Below are 23,492 nucleotides of genomic sequence, written 5' to 3' on the forward strand. Positions count from 1 at the left end.
CAAATCAACAAACATTACTTGTGTCAGATGGTAAATTTTTAAATATTGCACCCTAAAAACTAAGTGATCAAACAGCTTTATCAAAGATACAGAGGGCAAAATTAGGACTAAGGCTTCCACAATCAGGTACATCCATGTATTCTTAAACTATTATTTTTCTTTTTTTTTTTCAATACTTTAGTTTTAACTGTACAGTTGTAAGAAAGACAGACTTTATGGTGCGAAGAGTTAAGAAAGCAGCATAGTCCTCTTTTCATAATGCTATAGTACTCCAAATCATAATAAATTCCATCTGGAATTTTGGAAAAACATAACACCACTAAAACTCAAAATAGCCAGATAGAAAGAGTGGACTATGGGGTGTTAGTGAAAACACAGCTTAACAGTTGGGGACCAGGTTTGATGTCTGATACGATTTGTGACATTTATGGATCTACACAGTAGCTCTTGTTCAGCACTGCACAATGAAACACACCTGGATGTCTGACAGCAGGATATGTCCTCAGGCATGTAAAACAAGGCACCCATTTCCCCAAATGTTTGCATTTCTCCCTGACAGTGTATTTTTCAGGAAAAGCACTCTGATACACAGTCACTTTCATAGAAAATTCAGTTTTCCCCTCCAGAAAGTGCACATTCTTGAAAGTAGAAGTTCACATGGTTAAAGTATGAGATTGACTACTTGCAAATGTCCATCTGTTAAGGAATAAGTGACAGAATATTGGTTTTTCAAACTAACTCGATAATTGCCTCATTTAAAAACATATATAAATATATAAGTTCATTGTGTAAATTTTTTTTTTTTTTTTTTACAGTGGTGGTTCACAAGTATATTACACTTTTGTGCTGTTATATACATTACAGGATTAAGTACTTAGAGTGCCTTGTATATGTTAACAGTATATGAAGGGAAAAAAATCCACTGTTTCAAAGAAGTGAGAAATACCTCTTGTTTCCAGTTGGTAAGAGTGGAAAACTGTCAATAGTTTAAGTCTTTCAACCAAATGGCAGACTTTTTTTTTTTTACATTTCTTCGTCTGGCTTAACTCTCTATTCAGTTTGGTGAGTTTATTGCTTAATTTATGTTTTCATTAATTACACAGTGATGTAGTTAGCATGGGCCAGATTCAACAGAGATGTAAACCGGTGTAATCAGTAGCATTATAGCAGCTTGTATTTGGCTGCTTGTGATCATACTAAAGGTTGCCCTCAAAGAAGGTTGAAGCAAGCTTGCTAGCCAAAATACATATTTTTCTAGGAGTGATGCTAGAAAAATAAGGAAACTCTAGTCTGGAAATATTTTTATTTCTGCATATGTTTGGCATGTCTTTCCTTCTACCTTCTCTCCACTTACAAACTATCACTGCATATCATCTCAGAACAAAACACTAGGACAGTTCAAGCATATTTCAATATGTAATATGTAGCCATTGGAAAAAAAAATGGATGTGCGAGCATTTTCATTCTCTGTATCCTCAGTGTCTCTTTCTTCTCTAAATGCATGTTTTCAAGAAATAATTCATGACCATATTCTATTAATAATTATCCAGTGCAAAGCCCATTTACTTCAAGGGGGCAGACTCAACAGAAAGCAAGATTTAGTGCATGAAAAATCAGAATACTATAAGCAAAGTAACATGTACATATAGAAGCCATTTTTCCTCTCTCTACTGAAAGTCCTTTTTCAAAAAAAAGGTGTGCTCTGTAGGATGTAAAAGTATGGCTATATAGAAAACAGAATTAAGAGTTTTACACAAGACAAACCTTTCTCTGTAAAAACTCTAATTCTCATCTTGACTTTTCACAGAATCACTGAATGGTTGGGGTTGGAAGGGACCTCTAGAGATCAACCAGTCCAACCCACCTGCTAAAGCAGGTTCACCAGAGCAGATCACACAGGAATGTGTCCAGGTGGGTTTGAATGTCTACAGAGAAGGAGACTCCACAACCTCTCTGGGCATCCTGGGCCAGGGTTCTGTCACCATCACCGAAGTAAAAAAAAAAAATTCTCCTCATGTTTAGATAGAACCTCCTAAGTTTCGGTGTGTGCCCATTGCCCCTCATCCTATTGTTGGGCATCACTGAAAAGAGTCTGGCCCATCCTCTTGACACCCACCCTTGAGATATTTATAAACATTTATAAGATCCCCTCTCAGCCTTCTCTTCTGCTTCTCTTCCAACAATCTCAAGTCACATTGACAGAGTTAAAAGCTAAACTTAACTTTTAAGTCTGAAGATATTTGGTTTAGTTTTCATCTTTTGTCTCTGTCTCTTTTTCTCAGGAGTATCAGAACCACCAAAAAAAAAAAAAAAATGGAGCTGTTTTGAAGGAAAGCATGCCATTTGTAGCAGCCTGAGGACCAGATTTTCAGCCAAGAGAAAGTCACACAAATCCTCTGTTAATAGAGATGCATGCATTCATATGGGCTGAATAGTTGGCCCTTCTCTGAGAACGTGAAGACAACCTGGTGAGATATCATGTGAAAGAGTTCTGCCATGGCTGGTCAAAGGCTGCGCATATGTCAAACACATTGGGTTAATACGTGCCCTCACGGTTGTCTTCACTGAAATAGCTCCCACCAATTTTAATGCAAACTGTGTGTTAAAACTGGATATTGCACTGCTGCCAGGAAACACAAAAGAAAAGGGTCAGACTGCAGTACTGTGTGGTATAAATCCTGCAGTCATTTTCAATCTCTCTAGCATTGTTTCCATCTATCTGTTGAAGACAGCATTCTTAATCTCAAATATTTCTGGATAATAGAAAATGGGTAGCTTTTGGTCCCTTAAAACCATCACACACATGAATGTTTCTGATAGCAAAATGACAGAATTTAAGATAAATATAGGAATTTAATATAATTTTTGTTACAGGAGAACCACAACTACCAGAAAAAATATGAAAATATGTATATATGGGTAATTGAACAGTGTAGAATTTCATTCAACTTCTTGAAATAAAATTCAAGAAAAAATAACATACCAAAACTGGTTTCTCATAAGGGAGAAATTATAAATAATTAGTTATTTGCTTTTAGAATTCTCCTGAGGGAAGCACACAGTTGATTTTTTTTCTTTAAAAGTTTCGCACTAGAGAAGGTGCAATGGATTTGAATGGTCATGCATCTCAGGAAAAAATTATGCATAATACAAAAAGCAGAAATAAAATTTATTTTTCTGTTTGGTTTGTGGGTCCATTTGTTTTACCTCATTTGCTATGGGAAAAAAAAATGGAGGTGACACAGAAAAATAGTGACTCAAACAAAACACCTTAATACTGGCAACTGACAGAAAATAATAAAATTAATGGAAAGGAAATGTGGAGAAAAAGGCAGCTGTTTTGAAGGAAGAGGTTATGCAATAAATGAATCTGTTATGTGACCACAAAGGCTCCTTGTAAATGTGAAAAAAAAAAAAAAATCATGAACTTTGTTCTGATATCAGGAGATGGTGATCACTAATTAAAAACATTCTGTAAATCCAGACATCAGTCACCTTTGAGGAAGGAAGAGCTTAGCAATCTGTGTTTGGGATTTTTTTTTTTTTTCTTTTTCCCAAACATGCAAGAATTGGGATGAAGCTTGGGGATCCAAAAAGGTATTGCAATAACTTGTAGAGCTGTTCTGGTACTCTTACAAAGGGAAAAGACTAGGAGAATGAACAAATGAATGGACGGATGAATAAATAAATGGATGGATGGCTTTAAAATTCTGTATTGACTCAGATGGAAAGTCAAACATGGAGACTCAAAAGTTACTCCAAGACTTAGAAAAATACATGGTAATACTTTGAAGCCAATAGTATTTGTCCACCGTTTACAGGAAACTTTCTGGCAAAAATTACAATAGCATTTAGCTTTCCTTCTGTAACTATCTGACTGTTCTTCCCTTCGCCTTTTCCACCTCCCCATGCTGTCTCATTGCAGGGGAAGGTTAGACTAGATGAGCTTTGAAGGTCCCTCCCAACCGAAATGATTCATTGATTCTGTGATTCTAGGAAGATGGTGTGGGATAAAGGGAATTGAGTGATTCTTCATAAACACCTTCTCCTTCCCACACCTTAGCTGGAATGAATCCAGACTGGGTTTGGGTGAAATGCTGACACAAAGAACCTAATTCTTAGCTTGTGTAAGTTGGCAAAAGCCCATTGACATCAGTGAAACTATACGGATTTAAACCAGCTGAGTATCTGACAATGGGTTTAGTTTATGTCCCTTAAGTTGTGTTTGGTTTAATCGCTATGTGTGATACATAGATATGTCTTAGATGGACTGTTTGTAGCTAGATGAGGAGATAACCATCTGGTAACCATGAGAGTGCAAAGTCAGGTTCTTGGGGAGATGTACTTTCAAGGCACCCTCACTTCTGTTGCACATCAATTTCCTTTAAAATCCTTTTCTACTTCACATATACAGATCAATAAAAAAAAATATATATATATATTAGAACCTGCGTCTGCATTTATTAGATTCCTGTGTCATTTGGGATATTTTCTGACTGTATCCAAATAGTTTTCCCAACTACCTTGGCTGATTTCTGCAGCAGAAGAGCCATGTTTTTCTAATCCAAGAATTTGTTAGTGCATGTTTACTGTTGAACTAATTTACTGTCATTCTGGAAATATTTTTCCCCTCTTGAGATGCCTACCTCAAACTGGAGAAAGAATCAGTGATTTGCTAATGGTACAACACATAAAATTCTTTTTGTTGATCTTTACTTAGTAAGATGTATTACAGCTGTAGCTTTTGCCATAGCTGTATTATTTAATGCAAAATGAATTATACCCATATAAATATATGTTATTCATTTTAATGAGGACCAGGAGTTTTACATGGGGATTAAAAATGTTTTTGCTGTAAGTCAACATTTAGAATTCTTCAGAGAACTGTGCAAATATATATTCAAAATGCAAAGATAAATACGATTAGTCTCATCCTCCAGGCAAGATATATAGAGCCTGAGCTGGTAAAGATATCAAACAAAAGTTAGGCACCACATCACCTGACATCTAGGTGTTTGTCCCCAGGAGGTAGATCACAGTGCCCTGAATTTGATACCAACTTTGTGTGTACAAAGCATGGGAGCGTCTTATTAGGTCAAACCAGTACCTACAAAATAAGAGAAAAGATGCCAAGGAATGTCAAAAAATCAATCACAAGTGTGGACCTGAATGCCCTCCTTCCATCCAGTCTGTGATTGGAGTCAGAGCTAGGGTGGAGATGTTTGTATTGACTTGAGAAAGTTTTTGGGGAAAAAAAAAAAAAAAAGAAACGGAATTAGGCCCACCTCTTTTAAATGATGCCATGCCAGCATTATACCAGCATGTTCATAACAGCTGTACGTTCAGACAACTCTCCAACAAAAGGCAGGACATTATGCTTTCACACTTTCTTTCACCCCTAAAGATTCCAACTTACATCTGAGTTCAATTTCCTGTTCTGTTAGCTGTTTATGTAGTTACATTAAACAGTGATTGGAATAAAATAAAATAAATTAAAAAAAAAAAAAAAAGCATACAGAAGGGTTTAGAAACTAGGTCGTCACCATGCCCAAAATGCTGTAATAAGTCACTTCCATTTTGCCTGGGCTTGTCTTTGGCCTCTGAGTTGCACACTGAGCCAACTGGAAAACAATGGTTAACCCCTTCCAAAACAGCTAATCTGTCTTTGTGAGTAAGACAGTCTTCTGGAAAGGAGTTTTGAATCCCTAATGAGAAAACAGACCTGGAACCCAGGTTTCTTGTTTGCTAGGGTGCAAACTAACCCTTGTGCATGGGGCAACACCACCTCCTCAGAAGGATCCATCCTGTTGAATGGAACATGACGCTTTAAGCTCTGATTTCTGTATTCCATTTAACAACTGCTTAATGTAAGACTCTTAAACAGGGACCAAGGCAGGAAACAAAATAAAATTTTTCATTTTCCACTGAAAGACTAAACTTCTCTTAGTGTTTTGCTTGCTAATCTCATAAATCTTTCATTTCTTTGCTTAATAGCATAATTTTAAAAGAAGGGATGCGGGAGTGTCTGTCTGTTCCCAGCTCAGCCCAGAGTTAAGGAACGTCTCTAGAATGGAGAATTTCTGAATTTGGACCCTTTCAGACTGAACAGGAAATGAAATCCAGCCCTGCAAATTCTGCAGACTGTGCTCTAACCATTAAGGTATGGCATAAACACTGACTGATACCTTTCTGGTAGTCACATTTTAAAAGAAAGTGGTGGCAAGAAGAAAATTTTACTAGGATCCTAACACCAATGGATCATCTCAGAAAACATATCTGAAGGAATGTCTATGGTTATGAGTCACAGTTAATGAACAACTGTACTCAGTCCTGTCAAAATAAACAAATACGATAAAGTATTTTAAATTTACAGCAATATAAAGAAGACACCTTGGAAGGAAGAACCAGTAAGGATTTTGTCATTTGGCCCTAGTAAACTTAACAATCCTGTCTTTCAGAGCCCAAATTCCATTTCAGAGTGCTAATTTGTTCTCCAGAACCCCTTTTTCCTTTTTCTACATTCAAAGTCTGATTTATTTTTACCCCTTTTTCCTTTTGCCTGAAGAAAGCAGAAAAATATTTCACTTCAGTGATGCAGGTGATTGCATGAGGCTCAGACTAACAGCAAAGCAGGACTGGAGAAGCAATTTATATAAAAATGCATAAGAGTTAAACAGTGAAGGAACCATCTGATACACCTGTGATTTCTGGGTGCAAAACAAATGCTGGCCTGATTTTCTTAATACTTCAGGGAGATAAACTCAGCATTTTAAAAAATGTAGCTGGCTACTTAGCTGCCTGTGTCTACAGGCACCATTTTTTAAAATTCTGGCATCCCTGTCCAAACTGATGAATCACATTTATCACTGGAAAAAACATTTTGCTGTCATATTGGAAGCATTGCAAATGATGTTTTTCCTTTCCAGCCTTTAAAAGATCACATGTATCTGTTGTTAGGGAAACTAAAAGAATCACAGACTCACAGAACTGGTTGAGGTTGGAAGGAAGTTCTGGAGATCACCTTGTCCAATCCCCTGCTCAAAGCAGGTTGCTCAGTCCTGTGTCTAGTCATGATCCAAATATATCCGAGGATAGAGACTTCACAGTTTCTCTGGGCATTTTGTTCCAGTGTTTTTCTTTGATTTAAATGGAATTTCCTGTATTTCAGTTTGCATCCATGGCCTCTTGTCTGTTCACTGGACATCACTGGGAAGAGTCTGGCTCCCTCTTCTTTTCAACCCCCTTTCCCCCATCAGATATTTATAGATACTGATAAGATCCCCCTGAGCCTTCTTTTCTCCAAGCTGAACATTCCCAGCTCTCTCAGCCTCCAGTACCTTAATCCTCTTCACAGCCCTTTGCTGGACTGGCTCCAGTAAGTCCCTGTCTGTCCTGTACTGGGAAGCACCAAACAGAATCCAGGACCCCAGACGTGTCTTGTCGATGGTGAGAAGAAGTGAAGGATCACCTACCTCGAACTTCTGGCAATGCTTTGCCTCATGCAGCCCAGCCATTGGCCTTTGCCACAAGGGAACAGTACCGGCACATTGTCAACTTGTCCATCAGGAACTCAGGTCCTTTTCTGAAAAGCTGCTTTCCAGCTGGTCAACCCCAGCCTGTGCTGGTGCCTGGGGTTATTCCTGCCCAGGGACAGATGAGAACCAGTCCTTGGGAAGCTGCTGATCGAGCATCGCAGGGCTTTAATGGCTGAAGACAATACAGTAAAGTCTTAATGTTCTGGTTTACAGAGGAGGAGATTATACAGTAGATTGGGTGAAAAAGTGGTTTAACTTTAGAGAAATAAACAAATGATTGTAACTAGACAGATACCACCACCCTAATGTTAAGATCTTAGTGAGTGAAAGACTGGAGTATAAGACTAACAGGAGAGGTTGTCTGACCTTCATTCAAATGTCTTTCTGGGAAATGCCAATTTCTTATAGAGGAATTATCCAAAATCTTCAACTATACTTAATAAATAACCGACACTTGGCAGGTTCGACTACACATGCTGCTGTTATCATAAGTTTATTTTAAGACTGGTAAATTCACAGATGTTCTAGGCAGTTTGTCCTTTTAATCCAGCTCATTTAAACTCCCTATTCTCCAGTGACTCATTAACATTCAAAATCCTATCTACCCTTTTTTATGTGGGGTTAACGAGATCCATGCTATGTATTCCTCTGGATTTTTAAATGGTTTTATTGTTGTTTTTTGTACTTTTAAAGATAGATAATGGCATATAGTCAATTCATTATCCATTCTGGAATCCATAAACATTAATAAACTCCTTTAACACAAAGACATAGCTGTGTGACGTGGAGTTAGTTTAGTTAAGACCCAGATTTTAGAAATCAGATCCAGTTATCAATCATTTCAAATAATTTCTCCCCACCCCTTTATTATCAACACAAACCATTTGGAAATCTCAACACTGAAATGCTTTGTTATGAATTTTTCCGTTAATACAACTTCCCTCTGCACACACATATAATACTGGGACTTGACAGCTGGCCTGTTGGCACCAATTGCTTAGACTCTTTGAGGGGAAAATAAACCTTTTAAAGAACCCTTGGATTTTACAAACAGGTTTTAAAAACAAAAGATCTGTCAAATTCTGAGTCTAAGAGCTTTGCCAATACAGCTTTCAACATTCAACTTCAGTATCCTCTGTTTTACATCTGCATAGCTAAGAGAAAGTACGGGAGATCTGTTGATAATGACATGTCACCTTACTACTTTCAGGATAGTGTCTGTTCTTGAGTCAGGGTACTACTGAGAGTCTGAATTTGTTATGTTCAAGGTGTAATGTTTTTATTCACTCCTGACCCTAGGTGCTAAGGTGATTCATACTACATTGTTTATAAAGACTAGAGGTTCTGTCCAATTGTTTGTACCTAGGCACCTTGTACAGTCTGAGACTCTAGATGTCATCCAAGACAGGATGCATCCAAGACGTCATCCAAGACAGGATCCATCCAAGACGTCATCCAAGACAGGTTTTGTACTCCTGGAAAGGCATCTGGAAATCAGGAAGGATACCTCAGGGCTTTTGAGTGACATTAAGTTCTTGAGTGCGCTGCCAAACCAAGTCTGAATTCAAGACCAGCTTAGTCCATTTCCATGCAGGTGGTTGTGCTCTCAGAAATCAGATCTTACTTCAGTATATAGGTTTGAGCACTCCAGTCTTTCAATGATAAGATGCTGACATCCTGTTTTCCATCTCCTCCCAACAAAAATGTTCTGAGTAGAGACAATTTGTGATTCAAAAAAACATTTGTTCAGTGGGTGCAGCCAAAGCAAAATAGTTTCTTTTCTTATCTGCAGTGAAAACTATGTGTCTCCAGTTTATGCTTGACTTCTAATACCCTTTTCCATTTTATCACAAAACAGTACATCATAAGATTTCTACCTGATCTAAACTCACAATTAGATTATTTTTAATAATTTAGTGGTGTTGTTTTAGCTATACCGCTTCTTTCAACAACAAAGATATAATTGTCATTTTCATACAAGAGCACTAGGTTAGATCACAAGTAATGGTGTAGGAATCCTTTCTGGGACTGACTTCTCAGCTGGTGTAACGTGATCCACGGCAAGTTTAAAACATGTGAGGAGCTGGCAACTATTGCAAAGGAGGACACCACTTAGCAAAAAGGTGTGGCGAATTCTAGCCCCAAGAGGGTTGCCTGAAAGGTTCATCCAAAAGCTTACAACAATGTATGTGTAACTAAGGAGATCCTTGTAAACAAGTCATAAACCAGGCACAAAGTCAACCTAAGTGAAAAGATAATCTCAAAGAATAAATGAAATTATTGAACAGAAAGTGGGGCATGGGTAGTATAAAATTCTGATAAAGAGCTGTTGATGTGGGAACACTGCAAGAATCAACATTAATGAAAAGTCTGGAGGAAGACTGCCTTTACTCACAAATGAATAAAATCATAGTATATTTAAACATCAGAGGAATGCTCATAAGTATGAAGTGGAAAGAAGGCAATAACTGGAAGAAGTTTTTCTTTTTGTGATAACATATTATTTAAATGTCAGTCTAAAGGACTTCCTTGTAACTCTGTTTGTACATGCCTGCTTTATATCCTTCTCGAACAAAATCAGTGGACAAATATTTTAATGGGTGTAAAGTTAGCTTAGAGAAAATTAATCCAACGAGGACAGGCCAATTCAGATTACCAAGAATACTGTCTCATATCAGATTGCTATTACGATATACACTATGAAAAACAGGAGTACAACAAGACTTTCTGTTTAGCAATGGTAAGGACATAAAGCAGCCAAAAACTAGCTAGGATGGTGAACCACAGTCCGTATTGTTACAAAAGTCACAGACAGCCTAGATTAACCTAAACTCTAAAACCACATGTAATTTATTCTCAGAGTCATAACAAGTCCACCCTATGAGCCTTGAGTTTAGTAAAACAGGGAATGCCTTTTCCCTCAGCTTTCACACTGCATGCACACATACAAAACCTGCTGTGATGTGGCTGCTGCTGGAAGCAGAAGGTTACAGCTCTTGAGCAGCCACGTCAGTATGCACCAGTAGCCCTGCTTCTTAGCAAGTGTTGCAGGGACTGTAAATCTCCTCCAAGCTGCCTCGTGTCGTTCTGCTGTTGATGGCTTTTGCAGATACACTAACAAAAATTATTTGCTGGCGTATAGTCCAGAGCTCCACAGACCTCTCAAAACGTTTATTTTTTTCTACCAATAGAGAACTTGAACTTATATGACCTCCAGAAATGGTACTTTTCCTCTCTCAGTTTGGCTGGGCATAATAGATCTCTAACTGCTTAGTCGGTACTTATTCCTCTAGATTTTTTTTTTTTTTTTTTTGCAATAGTCTACAATTATTTTGATTCCATTTGGTTGTGTTTTATAACCTACAAAAAATAACAATCTTTTTTGCTACTATATATGTCCTCATAACTTTCAAACAGGTACAAGGAAACAACTCACCTATTAAGTACATCATGCACAATCCAATAAAATGAATAATACCCTCAAGATTTTTGCAGTTAATCAAGTACAAATGTTGGCTTCAAAAGTTTGTCCATCAGTAAGAATGATTTCAATTATAGTGTATTTCATGAGTTTTACTCCAATTGAGCTCTATAGCATCACAAGATATTTAAATGTTATAATCCCAGTAGATTTTGTAAAAGTTTTGTTCAAATTGCTCATCAGAGAAGTATTCTTGAATTATCATCTGCTATGCTCTTGAACTAATAAAACAGCTGTCAATGTAATCCAAGAAGAACTGATGACCAAAATAAAAATAAAATCTCAATGTAATTTACAAGTATTTGTGAAATGATAAGGACTGTGGTAGATCTTCAACAATGCAAATGAACCCTGCTCATCTCAATGAATGCAATTTTAGTTTCATTTTGTTCTAGATAGCAATATTAACATAAACAACTGAGATTCTTTGTGTTATGTTTCAGAATTATTGGTATAAAGCTGAACTATAAAATATAGGAAGACATGATCCAAAAATACACTGAGATACATAGATTGTTTTCTGCATTATTCTGCTCCTATAAAAGAGTGAAAAATTCTGTTGGATTTCCAAGTTAGTTGGTGCAGAATGTACATATCAGAACTGGCATGATAACAGAGAATGAGGCTGCTTTTTTGTGTACTTATTCTCTGTTGAATCAATTTCAAAGACTCCAAATTAATCAAAGCAGTTTTGGTCTACCAGAGTGATGGTCTGATGAGTGTGGGCCTTTACCCTTATGAAACTTGCTATGTTAAAAAAATATGTATGAACACAACTCACAGGAAAATCAAGGAAGCAAATATATAGTTACAATATACTGGACAGATGAGGACAAACCTTTGAAAATAAATTATTTCAAAAGTTTTTATTTTCCAGACATATACTAAGTTGCACTTGGGACAGGAAGTCTTACAATATGATCTATCCTATTTTAACTTCTGTCTTACAATATGATCTATTCTATTTTAACCTCCCCCACTTGAGGATTTAGAGTAGGCTGTCCCCTCCTTAGCAATAATGTCTGTAATCCAGGAGACAACCATCCCATGGGGAGATAATTTTGACACCGTGACATAAAGCACGCTTCGTGTTCAGTGACCCTTCAGGGCTGTTGCAGTGTGCTCCCTGCCTCACCTTTCTATAGCTCTCCTCCCTTTTGGCTGCCGTTGTCATTCCCAGCCCCTTGCTGGAACAGCTTGTCAAGGGATTTCCTGTGGTACAGAGGAACAGGTCATTCTGAAGGTCAAGCACAGCCCTGAATGCTCTCATCTGCTGTGATGGAAACCACTGGGACAAAATCAGCATTTTCTTAAAACTCTTGCGCAGTAACCACCTTCTCGTGAAGAAGTCAGGAGACCTTTTAGCAATTAAATTTAATAGATTAAAATTTCCAGGCGACTCAGTCTTTGCTTGCAAGTCCAAATCTGGGTGCACTAAGTAGGCATTTCTTTGCCTGTATCATCTGACAGAAGGAGAAATAGTGTAAACATGTCTCAAGCCTTGGATAAAAGACTGGGAATGGTGACCCTGAACTTCAGCATCTGTTTGTGTCAAGTTCTATCAAAAACGTAAGAACAGCTTCACTGGTTCATATGGAAGGCTCATCTCCATTTTTCCCATTTCCAGCAGTATATTTTGAGAGTCTGAGGGGCCAGGAGTGGGATGATAAGCAAGGATTTGGGGGTATGCTATGTCCAGTCTTTACAAAGCTGTAACATCCTTCACTTTCATTGACTACAAACACTGATCCAGGCTTGACACAGGCCACATTTTGGAATCTGATCCTTGCCTATATTCCCTGCATCAGCGACAAGTTTAAGAGGGGTGATTGAGCTATTTTTCTTCTTTTAATGTAGACAATTATTGGCTTGACTGTGTGTGCTGGATCCATCCCTCCTCTGAAGTCCTTCTCCGATCTCTTCTTGAAGTGCTCAGTACAGACTTTGTTGGAGGCTCTAACATCACTTTCTCTGCCATAAAGTGTAATAAGCCATGTAAACAAATTGAACATACTTTGTCTGCCTGATGATTAAGCCTATAATTTCTTCTGTGATTGCTTTCACAGCAAGTCTCATTCTAATTGGGATAATTTATAAAACTGACATGCAAATTATTTAAATAGAATAATAGAAAGAAAGGAGTGTCCAGTCAGAGGAAGATGGATTCCAGCCCCTGCTGCTCTGTGAAAGGGCTGGCCACCGGTATCCACAGTAAACACCTGTGATGAAGCAGAGATCAAAGATTCTGGGTACACCCAAAGTGTCCCTGCTGCAGTGTGGCATGCTCAGGTCCTGCAGAGAGGTGTCCTTCCTCCCCTGAATTTTCCTAAACTCCTCTGAATTAAGAAAAATGTGTGATAAAGTCTGTCAGGTTTCATCACCAGTGGGCTGATGCACTTTTAAACAGACAAAACCAAGGAACAATGTTTGCAAGCAGATGTTTAGGGAAGAGTAAGCAGAGAATCAAAAATATAGGATACTTTCCTCATTATATTGTTTCATCTTCCAACTCCTTTCAGCCTGAGGAATTTCCAAATCCTGGTGTGGTTTGTCTGTTTGGTAACCCCCAACAGACGCCTCTTCTAAGTACTTGCTCGATCTTTGATTGAATCCACATAGTATTCTTCTGCACACAACACCCTTTTGACAAGCAATTTCACAGAATTGCTACTCACTGTCAGAAAACCATCTCCCTTCGTTTCTTTAAATCTCTAGCTTCATTTAATATGCCCTCATTCTTGTACTGGAAGACAGCAAACAAGCAAGCCATCATCACCCTGTCCGTACTATTCGTGATTTTATGTAAATTTTGTACTGTATCTCCTCTTGGTTATTTTACTTCTCTATTCAGATATTTGATGTTCAGCAGCTACTGGAGGAATTTTCGCCATATGTTTTACAGAGAACCTGGGTTGTCACAATTGTGAGTGCTGATATGAGAGCCAGTTTGCTAAGAACTCTGCATTGTAGTTTGTTATTTTGAACGTCTGCTCAAGTGAACTTCTTGACTATCATATTTCTGAAATTTATGTGGAATTAAAGAATGTTTGTTTATTCTCAAGGTTTCATATACCAAAAGAACGTTGCAACTTTAATTTACATGCTTGTAACATAACATCCCAAACTCTGAGTTTAGAATTATTGACAGACAACAGGTCAGCAGGTGCAGGTGAGGTGTGACCTTTTCCATACTCAAGTGGGATTACTCTGTTCACAGTTATCATCATTCAGTTGCTCACCTTTTCCCTACTTAAATCAAATGTTACACGTAAATGCTAAATATTCCACATAGCTACTTTGGGGATGGTAACAAGAAGACAAGAATGTTGCAGAGCCTTCTGGGAAAAAAATAGGTTGATACAAGCTGGTATTTGCAAAGGTCTCATCGCAGAAAAGTAGAGAACATCAGCTGACATAGGTTATCGTGTGTACGACGCAATGAATAGACAGCACAAAATTTAATAATCACACTTCAGAGGCCTGAAGTTCAAAACAAGTGGATATGAGACAAGTTGAGGTCTCCCCTTAAAAGGTAGCACAACAATTAGAGAAATTACAGTGAGAGAGAAAACACGGTGTTTATGCCTCCTTTATTTTGAGGTGATGGACATACCCTCCCAACCTACATCTACAGTAGTGAATGTGACAAAGCCAAGGCATGCACCCAAGAACTGTCACACAACAACTTACACAACCAAGTCACTGCCAGGACCAGTTGAACTGTTGGTCCAGGTCAAGTAATGGCCTTGTAAACAATATCCAGATATGATTCAGGAGCTGGCATAGACAAATAGACCATATTGTTATGGCTACCCTGCTGTGGTGGGGAAGAGGTTTTAGCTGACATGTCATATGCCAGTTAATCCTAGGATCACAGAATGGTTTGTGGCTTATTTTGCTTACTACTAAATATGCAACCACAAAAGTTGGGAGTAATGCACTTAAGCTCCAGAGAGAGGTAAAATTTCAGACAACATACTGCTTGTATTTCTAATATGTTTCCTGTTGCCTAGATCTTCCAATCAACTAGGTTTGCACAGGGGACTGGCTGGCTTACTTTTCTGAAGCTTATCATAATCTTTTTCTTTTTTCTTGCTCTAGCAAAGAAAACCTTGGCACCTAGCACAGCAATCTGGATTTCATTCTGAGAGCAAATCTAAGCTCTTTTTGGATCTAGCCTTACTGTAACACCAAAGAGGAAGAGAAACAGGGAGGCTGCCATGGTACAGTAGGGAAAACAAACAGATTAAAGAGCAAAATATGTTTTTCTTACTTTATATACCTCCAATGTTGATTTTTTTTTTTTTTTTACATAAGCTCAAGCTCAGAAAAGCCAAAAAACTGAAGCTCTAAAAAAAATAAGCATCAAAATAGCAACCATGCTAGACCTCAGTTAAACATGTGATGTTCAATGATACTTTTTGAAGAATCAGAAAAAAAAATCAAAATATGTAAATTTTCCTCTACCCTGGGTGGCAAAGGTATGAAGAGATGTTGAGATGTGGGGGAAATGCTTCCACCGTATCTTTAATCTCAGCTAGAAGAATTTTGGTTTTGGCTTAAAATATATTTTCAAATCTAAATACAAAAGAGATGAACTAGCTTTGACTTTTACAGGGTAGGAGATTTGAGTTTAGGTCATTCTTTTCCTGTTGTGGGAATAGCCTGTGTGAGTTTAGACTGCCAAAGTCTATTTAGATACATTTATTTTGGGGAGAAATATATCTGAAATATCTGTTTGCTATGTTGAGGTTATTAACTCCTGCGAGGTTTTTTTATTTTTCAGGATTTAATAGAATCCAGTTAATTGGGACACCTCTGGTAATGGATGAACTTGATTAAATTCAAGACATTTATCTGCTTGACCATTTAGTTCATTGTATGATAAAACATTATGCTTCGTATTCTCAAAAAATATGTATTTGATCATCAGAAAACCAGTGCCACTTTAATTATGGAACTAAATACCGGCTGATTTAACAGTTCCAGTCTTTAAATATTCTATACTGGCTTATAGATGAAAAAAAGAAAGTTCTTCTGCCATCAGATACATATTTAGTTCAATGGATTTCAGATAACAAACAGTTTGAATGTATCATGAAACAATAATGACAAATGTTAAGGACTGCAAATCAGTCTATATTACAAAGAGGAACTGTGAATTTAAATTTAAGTCTGTGGTTTTCACTGAGGGAGATACAAAAACAGAAGAAAAGGAAACAAGTGACGTTTTGAATTTCACAGTTTTGCTCTCTAAGCCAGTAAGTATTGGATAAAGTATCTTGAGGAAACTAACTCTTGAATCCTGGTTTGTGTAATCAAATGGAAAAAAATAAATGTGGGAGAAATGTTGTCACACTGTGGACAGTGTGGGTAAGCTAGGAAAAAGCTTCTTTCACAGAAGGAATGACAGAGAGGAGGTGGGAAGATTTAATGTTTTTAAGACGAAGACTTTCTCTGCCTTCTCTTTAGATGATGGAAAACATATTGTATATGTTATTCAAAACCAATATTTTATTTATAATGCCCCCCCTAACTCCTACAAACATCAAAAGAGTTCAGCTGGGGAGGTGTAGCTGTATGATGAGAGTTATATTTTCTACTGGAATTGACAGTTTGTGACTGACTATCAATCAAGTGGTTCATAGAGGAGATCCTTCTGGAGAGCAGAGAAGGTTCAGCAGCATAACTCCAGCCAGAGAGAAATGGATGATTAATGCTCGAAGTTTTGGAAAAACTTGAAGTGGAATGAAGACCTGAACCAGACTTTGGTGTACAGTCAGTCCTTTCTGAACTGCAGAGTGAAGCCAGCAGTCTACATGCCCCAATTATAATCTAAGATTTAGAAACCCAATGTTTGACTGTAAAGCAGAAATCTGGAGGAATTCTCATCTCTGAAATTCAATACATGAGCACACTTGTGCAAGTTCTGCATCCTGTTACACATCGTTTATTTGAATTAATGTATGTCCTATTAGAAGTGGGTAGAAGAAATATTCTGACAGTTTTATTGTTTTTGGGATTATGTTAAAGGTTTAGCCAAGCGCTACTGGCTGTATATTTCCCTTTCAGATAATTTAAATGGTAGATTTGTTTTGACACATTATCTCTTGGAAAGGTCCCGTCTTACCTATGCCAGGTATATGAATTGTGTAGTGAGCACTACTAATCCAACACTAGCTGATGTGCACCATGTCAGAAAAAAAAATCTGTCTATTTGATTATGAATTAATGCACTAAAATGTCATGACTTAGCCAGAGAACCCCTCTCACATTAACCAAAGTCTGGATAGGGTGACTGCATTAGTGTTTTTAATTATGGTTCAGTGGAAATTGCATTATTTCATCTTTGTGTGTTCTTTACAGATCAATTTGATATTCCAAGGACCTATGATTATTCTTACCATAATGGTTCTTCCTTGGTGGGATAATCTAAGGCTTATGTATTGCTGTTGGGTTTGGCATGATTCTTTAGTTTAAGGAGTCTAGCCAGAGCTACTATTTCAACTTTTCTGTTCTCCTTGCAGTCATTTATATATTGTACCTCACACTTGGACAAATACAGAAAAGTATTAACCCACATGTACATTTTGCTGGTGGTGACTTTTTTTACATATTTCTGCTCATAGTGTAAAATAATTTGCATGTTAACTACTGATATCTTTATCACAAAAATGAGGAAACTCAGATTTGGTCAGGTAACAGAATTTGGAACATCTCCAACATCTCCAATTGTGCTCTATTCTAGGAATCATTTGGAGAGATGTGTGATATAACGTGACTAAAATTCTTGTGCTGATTTCCATTTGGTCTCACTGAATTAAATGGTTAGTTTCATACTAACCTTAAGGAGGTTGGAATTTCACTGTATGGAGCTCATACATAGGTAGGAGAATCACAAAACCTCATATATGAGCATAAACCTTCTCTCATGCTGCCAAACTGTATGAAGGAAATGAGTTGTATTGGTCAAACTATGTAAGGACACTGTTTCATCAGACTTCATCTAAGTGCCTTGTTCAAATTAATTGTTTAAAACTTAGTAGAGAGGTATTTGCATTTTTAGAGGTATTTATCTTACCAATACTGAAATGTGAACAACTGCTGAATATAGGTGATTCCGCCTCCCTGTTGACTATGGTGGATATGTACATAAACAGCACACATACAGCATCTAAATTTTAAGTAGATAAAATTGGATAACATGAAAATATATGGTTCTTAAAAGGGAGATTTTTCAGGAAAAATTAGGATATCAGGTCTTACACGACCCAGTAGCTTTGTACAGAGCTTTATGCACCTTCAGTAAGTAATTACACTTGCAAAGGTACAAGTTTGTTTTCCTGCTGTTTCTGGAGAGCTCTGGCAGAAGCTCTTTGAAAGGTAGTATATTAGGAAAGGAAGTATTTGTGATATACAAAAGTTTTGTAGTATGATGACTTTTATATTTGTAATATTCCATTGCCACCACAAACTGCAGCTCCACTGTATTAAATGCTCTACAGGTAAAACATGAAGAGACAGTCCCTGACCCTCAGGCTTGCAGGATGTGTCTGGGTCATCTGAATGATCTGTTCTGTCACTAGCCTGCTCTTTCTTCCATTTTTCCATTTCACTCTGAGACGTGGATAAAGAAAGCTCTGCAGGACACACAAATTGTTCTGGAAGTCTAATGTCAGCTGCTCTTTAACACAGTATCACTCCAAAGTATTCTGTAGCACTGAATCGAAATGCTGGCTTCTTCTACTAGGCGAGGAATGTAAAGCCAGTTACATGAAAGAAGAAACAGTGTTTTAGTCACTTATCATGCCTATTGGTCATCTCAGTGCATTTGTGGCCATCACAAACCCTTAATGTATCACATGGCTGAACCTGTTGTGAGGTAAAAGATGACTGTATCATGTTATCACAATGGCTGTGTTTTGAAACATGTGTCATGTGAAGGTTTTAGACAGTTGTTTCTCAGACGACATAAAAATTGTTCTAATGTCATAGAGAATCATGTTTAAAATATGTTTGGAAATCAGGTGAGGTTCATGGAAAATGGGAAGAAACATGAAGGTCCTTGTCTGAAAGCAAACAGGGAGAGAAAAATATCCACTGGATGGGCACGGAGTTAACACTTAGGTAATGAAAGAAATGTGGAAACCTGGAAAAGACCTTCAAACTGAAGACAAACAGCTTCTGTTAGACTTGGTAGAAAACATAGAGCCAGAGACAGGGTGAAAGGGAAATGTTACATGGTAAAAGCACAGGAATGATGTGCAGTGCTCCGAGTGGGTCTGAGCACAGCAAGTCGCATGTCTGGAGGCCAAAGGAAAGGATGTTGTAATAATCAAAACATCCAGCCCTTCATCTTCTGGGAATTCAAGCTGAGTAAAGGAGTAGGAAAAACCTATTTTAATTTCAATATAGAGAGAATTGGCAAGTTTAAGACAACACTTTGTCTAAATTTTGGATTCGTTGCTTTAAAGGTCAGTAGGGCCATTGTGCTGGACTGGTGCAAATTGGCTTAAATCCACTGAGTCTAAACCTGATCTAAACACTGCATACAGGCTTGGTTCATCTGAAACTGTCTCCCTCCTAACAGCAGAAAAGACAGAAGCCAGAAAAATGTTGATCAGCAGAAATTCAAAACACAGTAAGAAAGCCCTAAGGGTTTACAAAAAACAGTGGTTCAGCTCTTCATTCATCTGCCAGTCTCTGCTTTACTTTACCTTGGCTTCATGTTAAGCTCCTTCACTCTGCTTTAATGCTGCACACAGACCTGCTACATTCTCTTGATTGCTAAGGTTTTTCTGAGCACAGCCCTTGGGGATTGGGAGAAGCTGCTGAGTGAGAGCTTAATTGTAAGGGAGAATTACAAGGAAGCTTGCCATTATGTTATAGACTCAACACTGTAACTTCATAAGTCTAATGAGACTGGAGCAAATATAAAACAGAAATATGCATTCCTGTCTCTGTGTTGCTTTGAAGGAACTTCAGAAGAGGTATCTGAAAGAAAGGGTAAAGACAACAGTCATATTTTAAAGAGGTGTGGCTTAACTTTTGAACAATGCCCCAGTGTTCCCAGTAAGCACTAAGTTATGTGAAGTTTTTGTGAGTAAATCCCCAGTCATCTGCACCAGTCTTAAGATACACCTGAAGCTTTTAGCAGATGTCAACTGCAAAAGGGAGCATTTGCTAGACAAACTTTTGAGGTGGTAGAGGGAATGTTTAAATGTATCTTCTAAGTCCAAGTTTACAGGATGGAGATATTTTTCTTGTAGGAGGGGGACAGAGGTGTAGAGAAGAGGTACCTTAAAATCTTTACCAGAAATTGACTTATTTGGTGACCTAATTTCTTTAGAAATTACCACTTTTATCAAGAAAATCATAGGAAAATAATCTACTTTTATGTCATTAAAAAATCCCCATCTGTTCTGACACATTTCATCATATTCAGACTTGTTTCCTATACTGCAGAAGTTAACCCTCTTGCCTATGCAGTTTAATCTGCACTTTCCTTTTCTCTGCTCTTTTCCTCCCACACTTGACACTTCTCTTGCATTTCCTTCTATTGATGAATTACTGTCAGTGAAATTTCATTCATATTTTTCTGAAATCTTATGTGTTTTTCTAAAATCTTTAATCACTGAAATGAGGAACTTACAATTATTTTAAAATAGAAATACAAAAAGTCACAACAGCAGCTTGTCTAGGCAGAACCTAGACCTGGATCTGGTAGATCATGGATCTGCCTATAAGTATTGAAATTAGAACATGTACCAGATACCAAGAAGGGATCCTGTTTTCTGGAATAAAATCCAAGTGTGGTTCTTTCTCACAAGAAATAAGAGATGTTGGAAATAATAGTCTTCAACACTGGGAAGAAAGTAAGGAATAGTAAATAGACTCAGGCCTGTATGCCTTCCCAAAGGATGAGAGAAATTCGAGCTCAAACAACTGCACTGTCTGCTGCAAAGAAATAACTTGAATCTAGTTCTTATGGACAACAGGTTCTTGCTCTAGCCACTGGCATCTTGGTAACAGGGATTCAAGAATGTCTGTTTCTGTTTTTGACCAAAAATTGCGTACTGCATATTAAAAGATTTTCCTAATGAAGGTTTTATCAAAACCAGCATGCTCCTTTGAAAAGCACTAACAAATTGAAACTTCCTGATGAAAACATCCCACCAAAAAATTCCTGAACTAGCTCTACTTTTCATTTTAGCTAGATTTGGATCTGGTCCTCAATTAGAAAAACTAGAAAACTCTTCCTTCCTCTGTGGAGTTAACTAACAGAAGTGCTTTCAGTGAACAAAGGCAGAGGAGTCATTAGTTTTTTTTCACAGAAAGGTCTGAAGTGGGTATAAAGAAAAATCTTGTGCAGGCAGGTGAGGCTGAAATCATGACTGTCATATAAATAAGCATACCAGGAATCAAATGTGATTTTCAGGTAACTTAATAAAAAAGCAAGCTTGTGAATTGGGACCATGCAAATATTTTTTGAATGAATGAGACTCACTTTAAAAGTTTAATCATTGTTTTAATTTTACACATAAGATCACTTGCAGTCCTGTTTCTTTTTAAAGAAAGACTGATGTCATTTAAGAAACATGAAGACTGCATGTATTTGCAAATCTTAATTTTCACAATATCACTTAAGGAAATAAAATCATCTCAAGTTCATGAGTTTAAAAGTTTTTGAATAAAACCACCAAGCATGAAATGGTAAAGAAATCTTATTCTGAGAAGTAATTGTATGTATAAGACTTACTCTCTTCTCTTTCGAAGAATATGAGGGAAATCTAAATTAAGAAATAAAGCACCTGCTACTACATAATTGTGCTTAATTTTTGACCATCCTGCTGTCAAATATAAACCTAAAATCCAAGGCTTGGAGCTCATTCTATACTGAAAATAAACAGTCATCAGTGAGTGATGCACAACCTCAGGAGAAGGAATGGAGAAAAAGGTGAAGTAAACCCACAGAAAATTTAAGCACAGGAATTTCTGATACCACTTGTACTGCACCTTCTTCCCTTCAGAAAAGGTTTTTCAGCCCACAGAAAGAGACATCGTCATGCAATATAGTTCAGGAAATTATTATGGACTGGCTTTTTCATGTATTCTTTGCAAGGTCTAAATAGGCCCCTTGTTGTCTAAACACAAAATTGGTGGTAATACTGCCAATATCTGTGTTTTATGTGATAAGTATCAGAGTACTAATCAGTACTCCAACAGCACTGGAACTGAGCACTGAAGCTGAAATAATCCAAACTAATTTTTGACATCTGCAAGGGTAAATGAGCACAACAGAGGAGCTCCTTTTCACCCAAAGCGAGAAACAAAGTGTTCCAGGGTATGGTTCATCTGGTCGATATGACACGGCTTGCTGGAGTGAGTTAATCTTCTACTCAGCACTGTCAACTAGCTCAGGTGGGACTGTCTACGCCAGGGGTGTCAAACCCATTTTCACTGGGGGGGGGGGGGGGGGGTCACATCAGCCTCGTGGTTGCCTTCAAAGGTCCAAATGTCATTTTAGGACTGTGTAAATGCAGGAGTAGTTAAATAGGCTTACACTGTCACTTTCTACAGGAGGAATGCCACTCCTAAAGTCTGCCTAAGTCTTGTGCTTGGTACCCAGTTCCTCTTACACATATGATCCATCATCTATTCATTTGATTATTTTTCAGCTCATTAGGCAAGGAAGCCAATGAGGCTTTCCCAGTTCCCTGGGTAGTACACGTGATAATCCTGTGCCACCTTCACTTGTTTGGTGAGAACTGAACGTGCATCATTTCCCTGCAAGCCAAGCAGGGTAATGGTGGGACTTTTTGCTTTTTCTATTATTATTAATAATACCACTAATAATTTGTTTGCTTCAGTTTTGTCATATTGGAGTACCCCAGAGAACTGGAAAAACGTGAATGCTATGCCACTATTTTAAAACATGAATGCTATGCCACTATTTTAAAAGGATAAGTGGGACAATCTGGTAGTTTTATACCTAACAGTTTGACATTGACACAGGGTAAAATAATAAAATGGCTGATACAAGGCTTTACCACTCAAAATCTAAAGTAGGGTAATTTAATTTAAGTCAGTCAACATGGGTTAATATAAACAAATCTTGTCAAACTATCTTTCTATGAGATTACACATTCCTGTTGATAAAGGTAAATGATGCAATATACTTAAACATTGTAAGGTATTTGACTGTTATCACAGAGCATTCTATTAAAAGGGTGCATCATAAAATCAACATATGACATATTATGAAGATTAAAACTTTTCTAACTGTTAAGTCTCCAGATACACTCATTATTTGGTAATCATCAAGTGGATGTGTTTCTATTTTTTTCTGTGTGTGTGGTTTGTTTTTTTTTTTGGTTCAGACTACATTGCTATCCAATATTTTTAGCAACAGTCTTGAAAACACTCAGTTCCTAAATATTTTCACATGTTAAATCATGAGTGAGAAGAAAATGGAG

The sequence above is a fragment of the Patagioenas fasciata genome, chromosome 1 (genome assembly GCF_037038585.1).
Source record: "Patagioenas fasciata isolate bPatFas1 chromosome 1, bPatFas1.hap1, whole genome shotgun sequence".
Lineage (NCBI taxonomy): Eukaryota > Metazoa > Chordata > Aves > Columbiformes > Columbidae > Patagioenas > Patagioenas fasciata.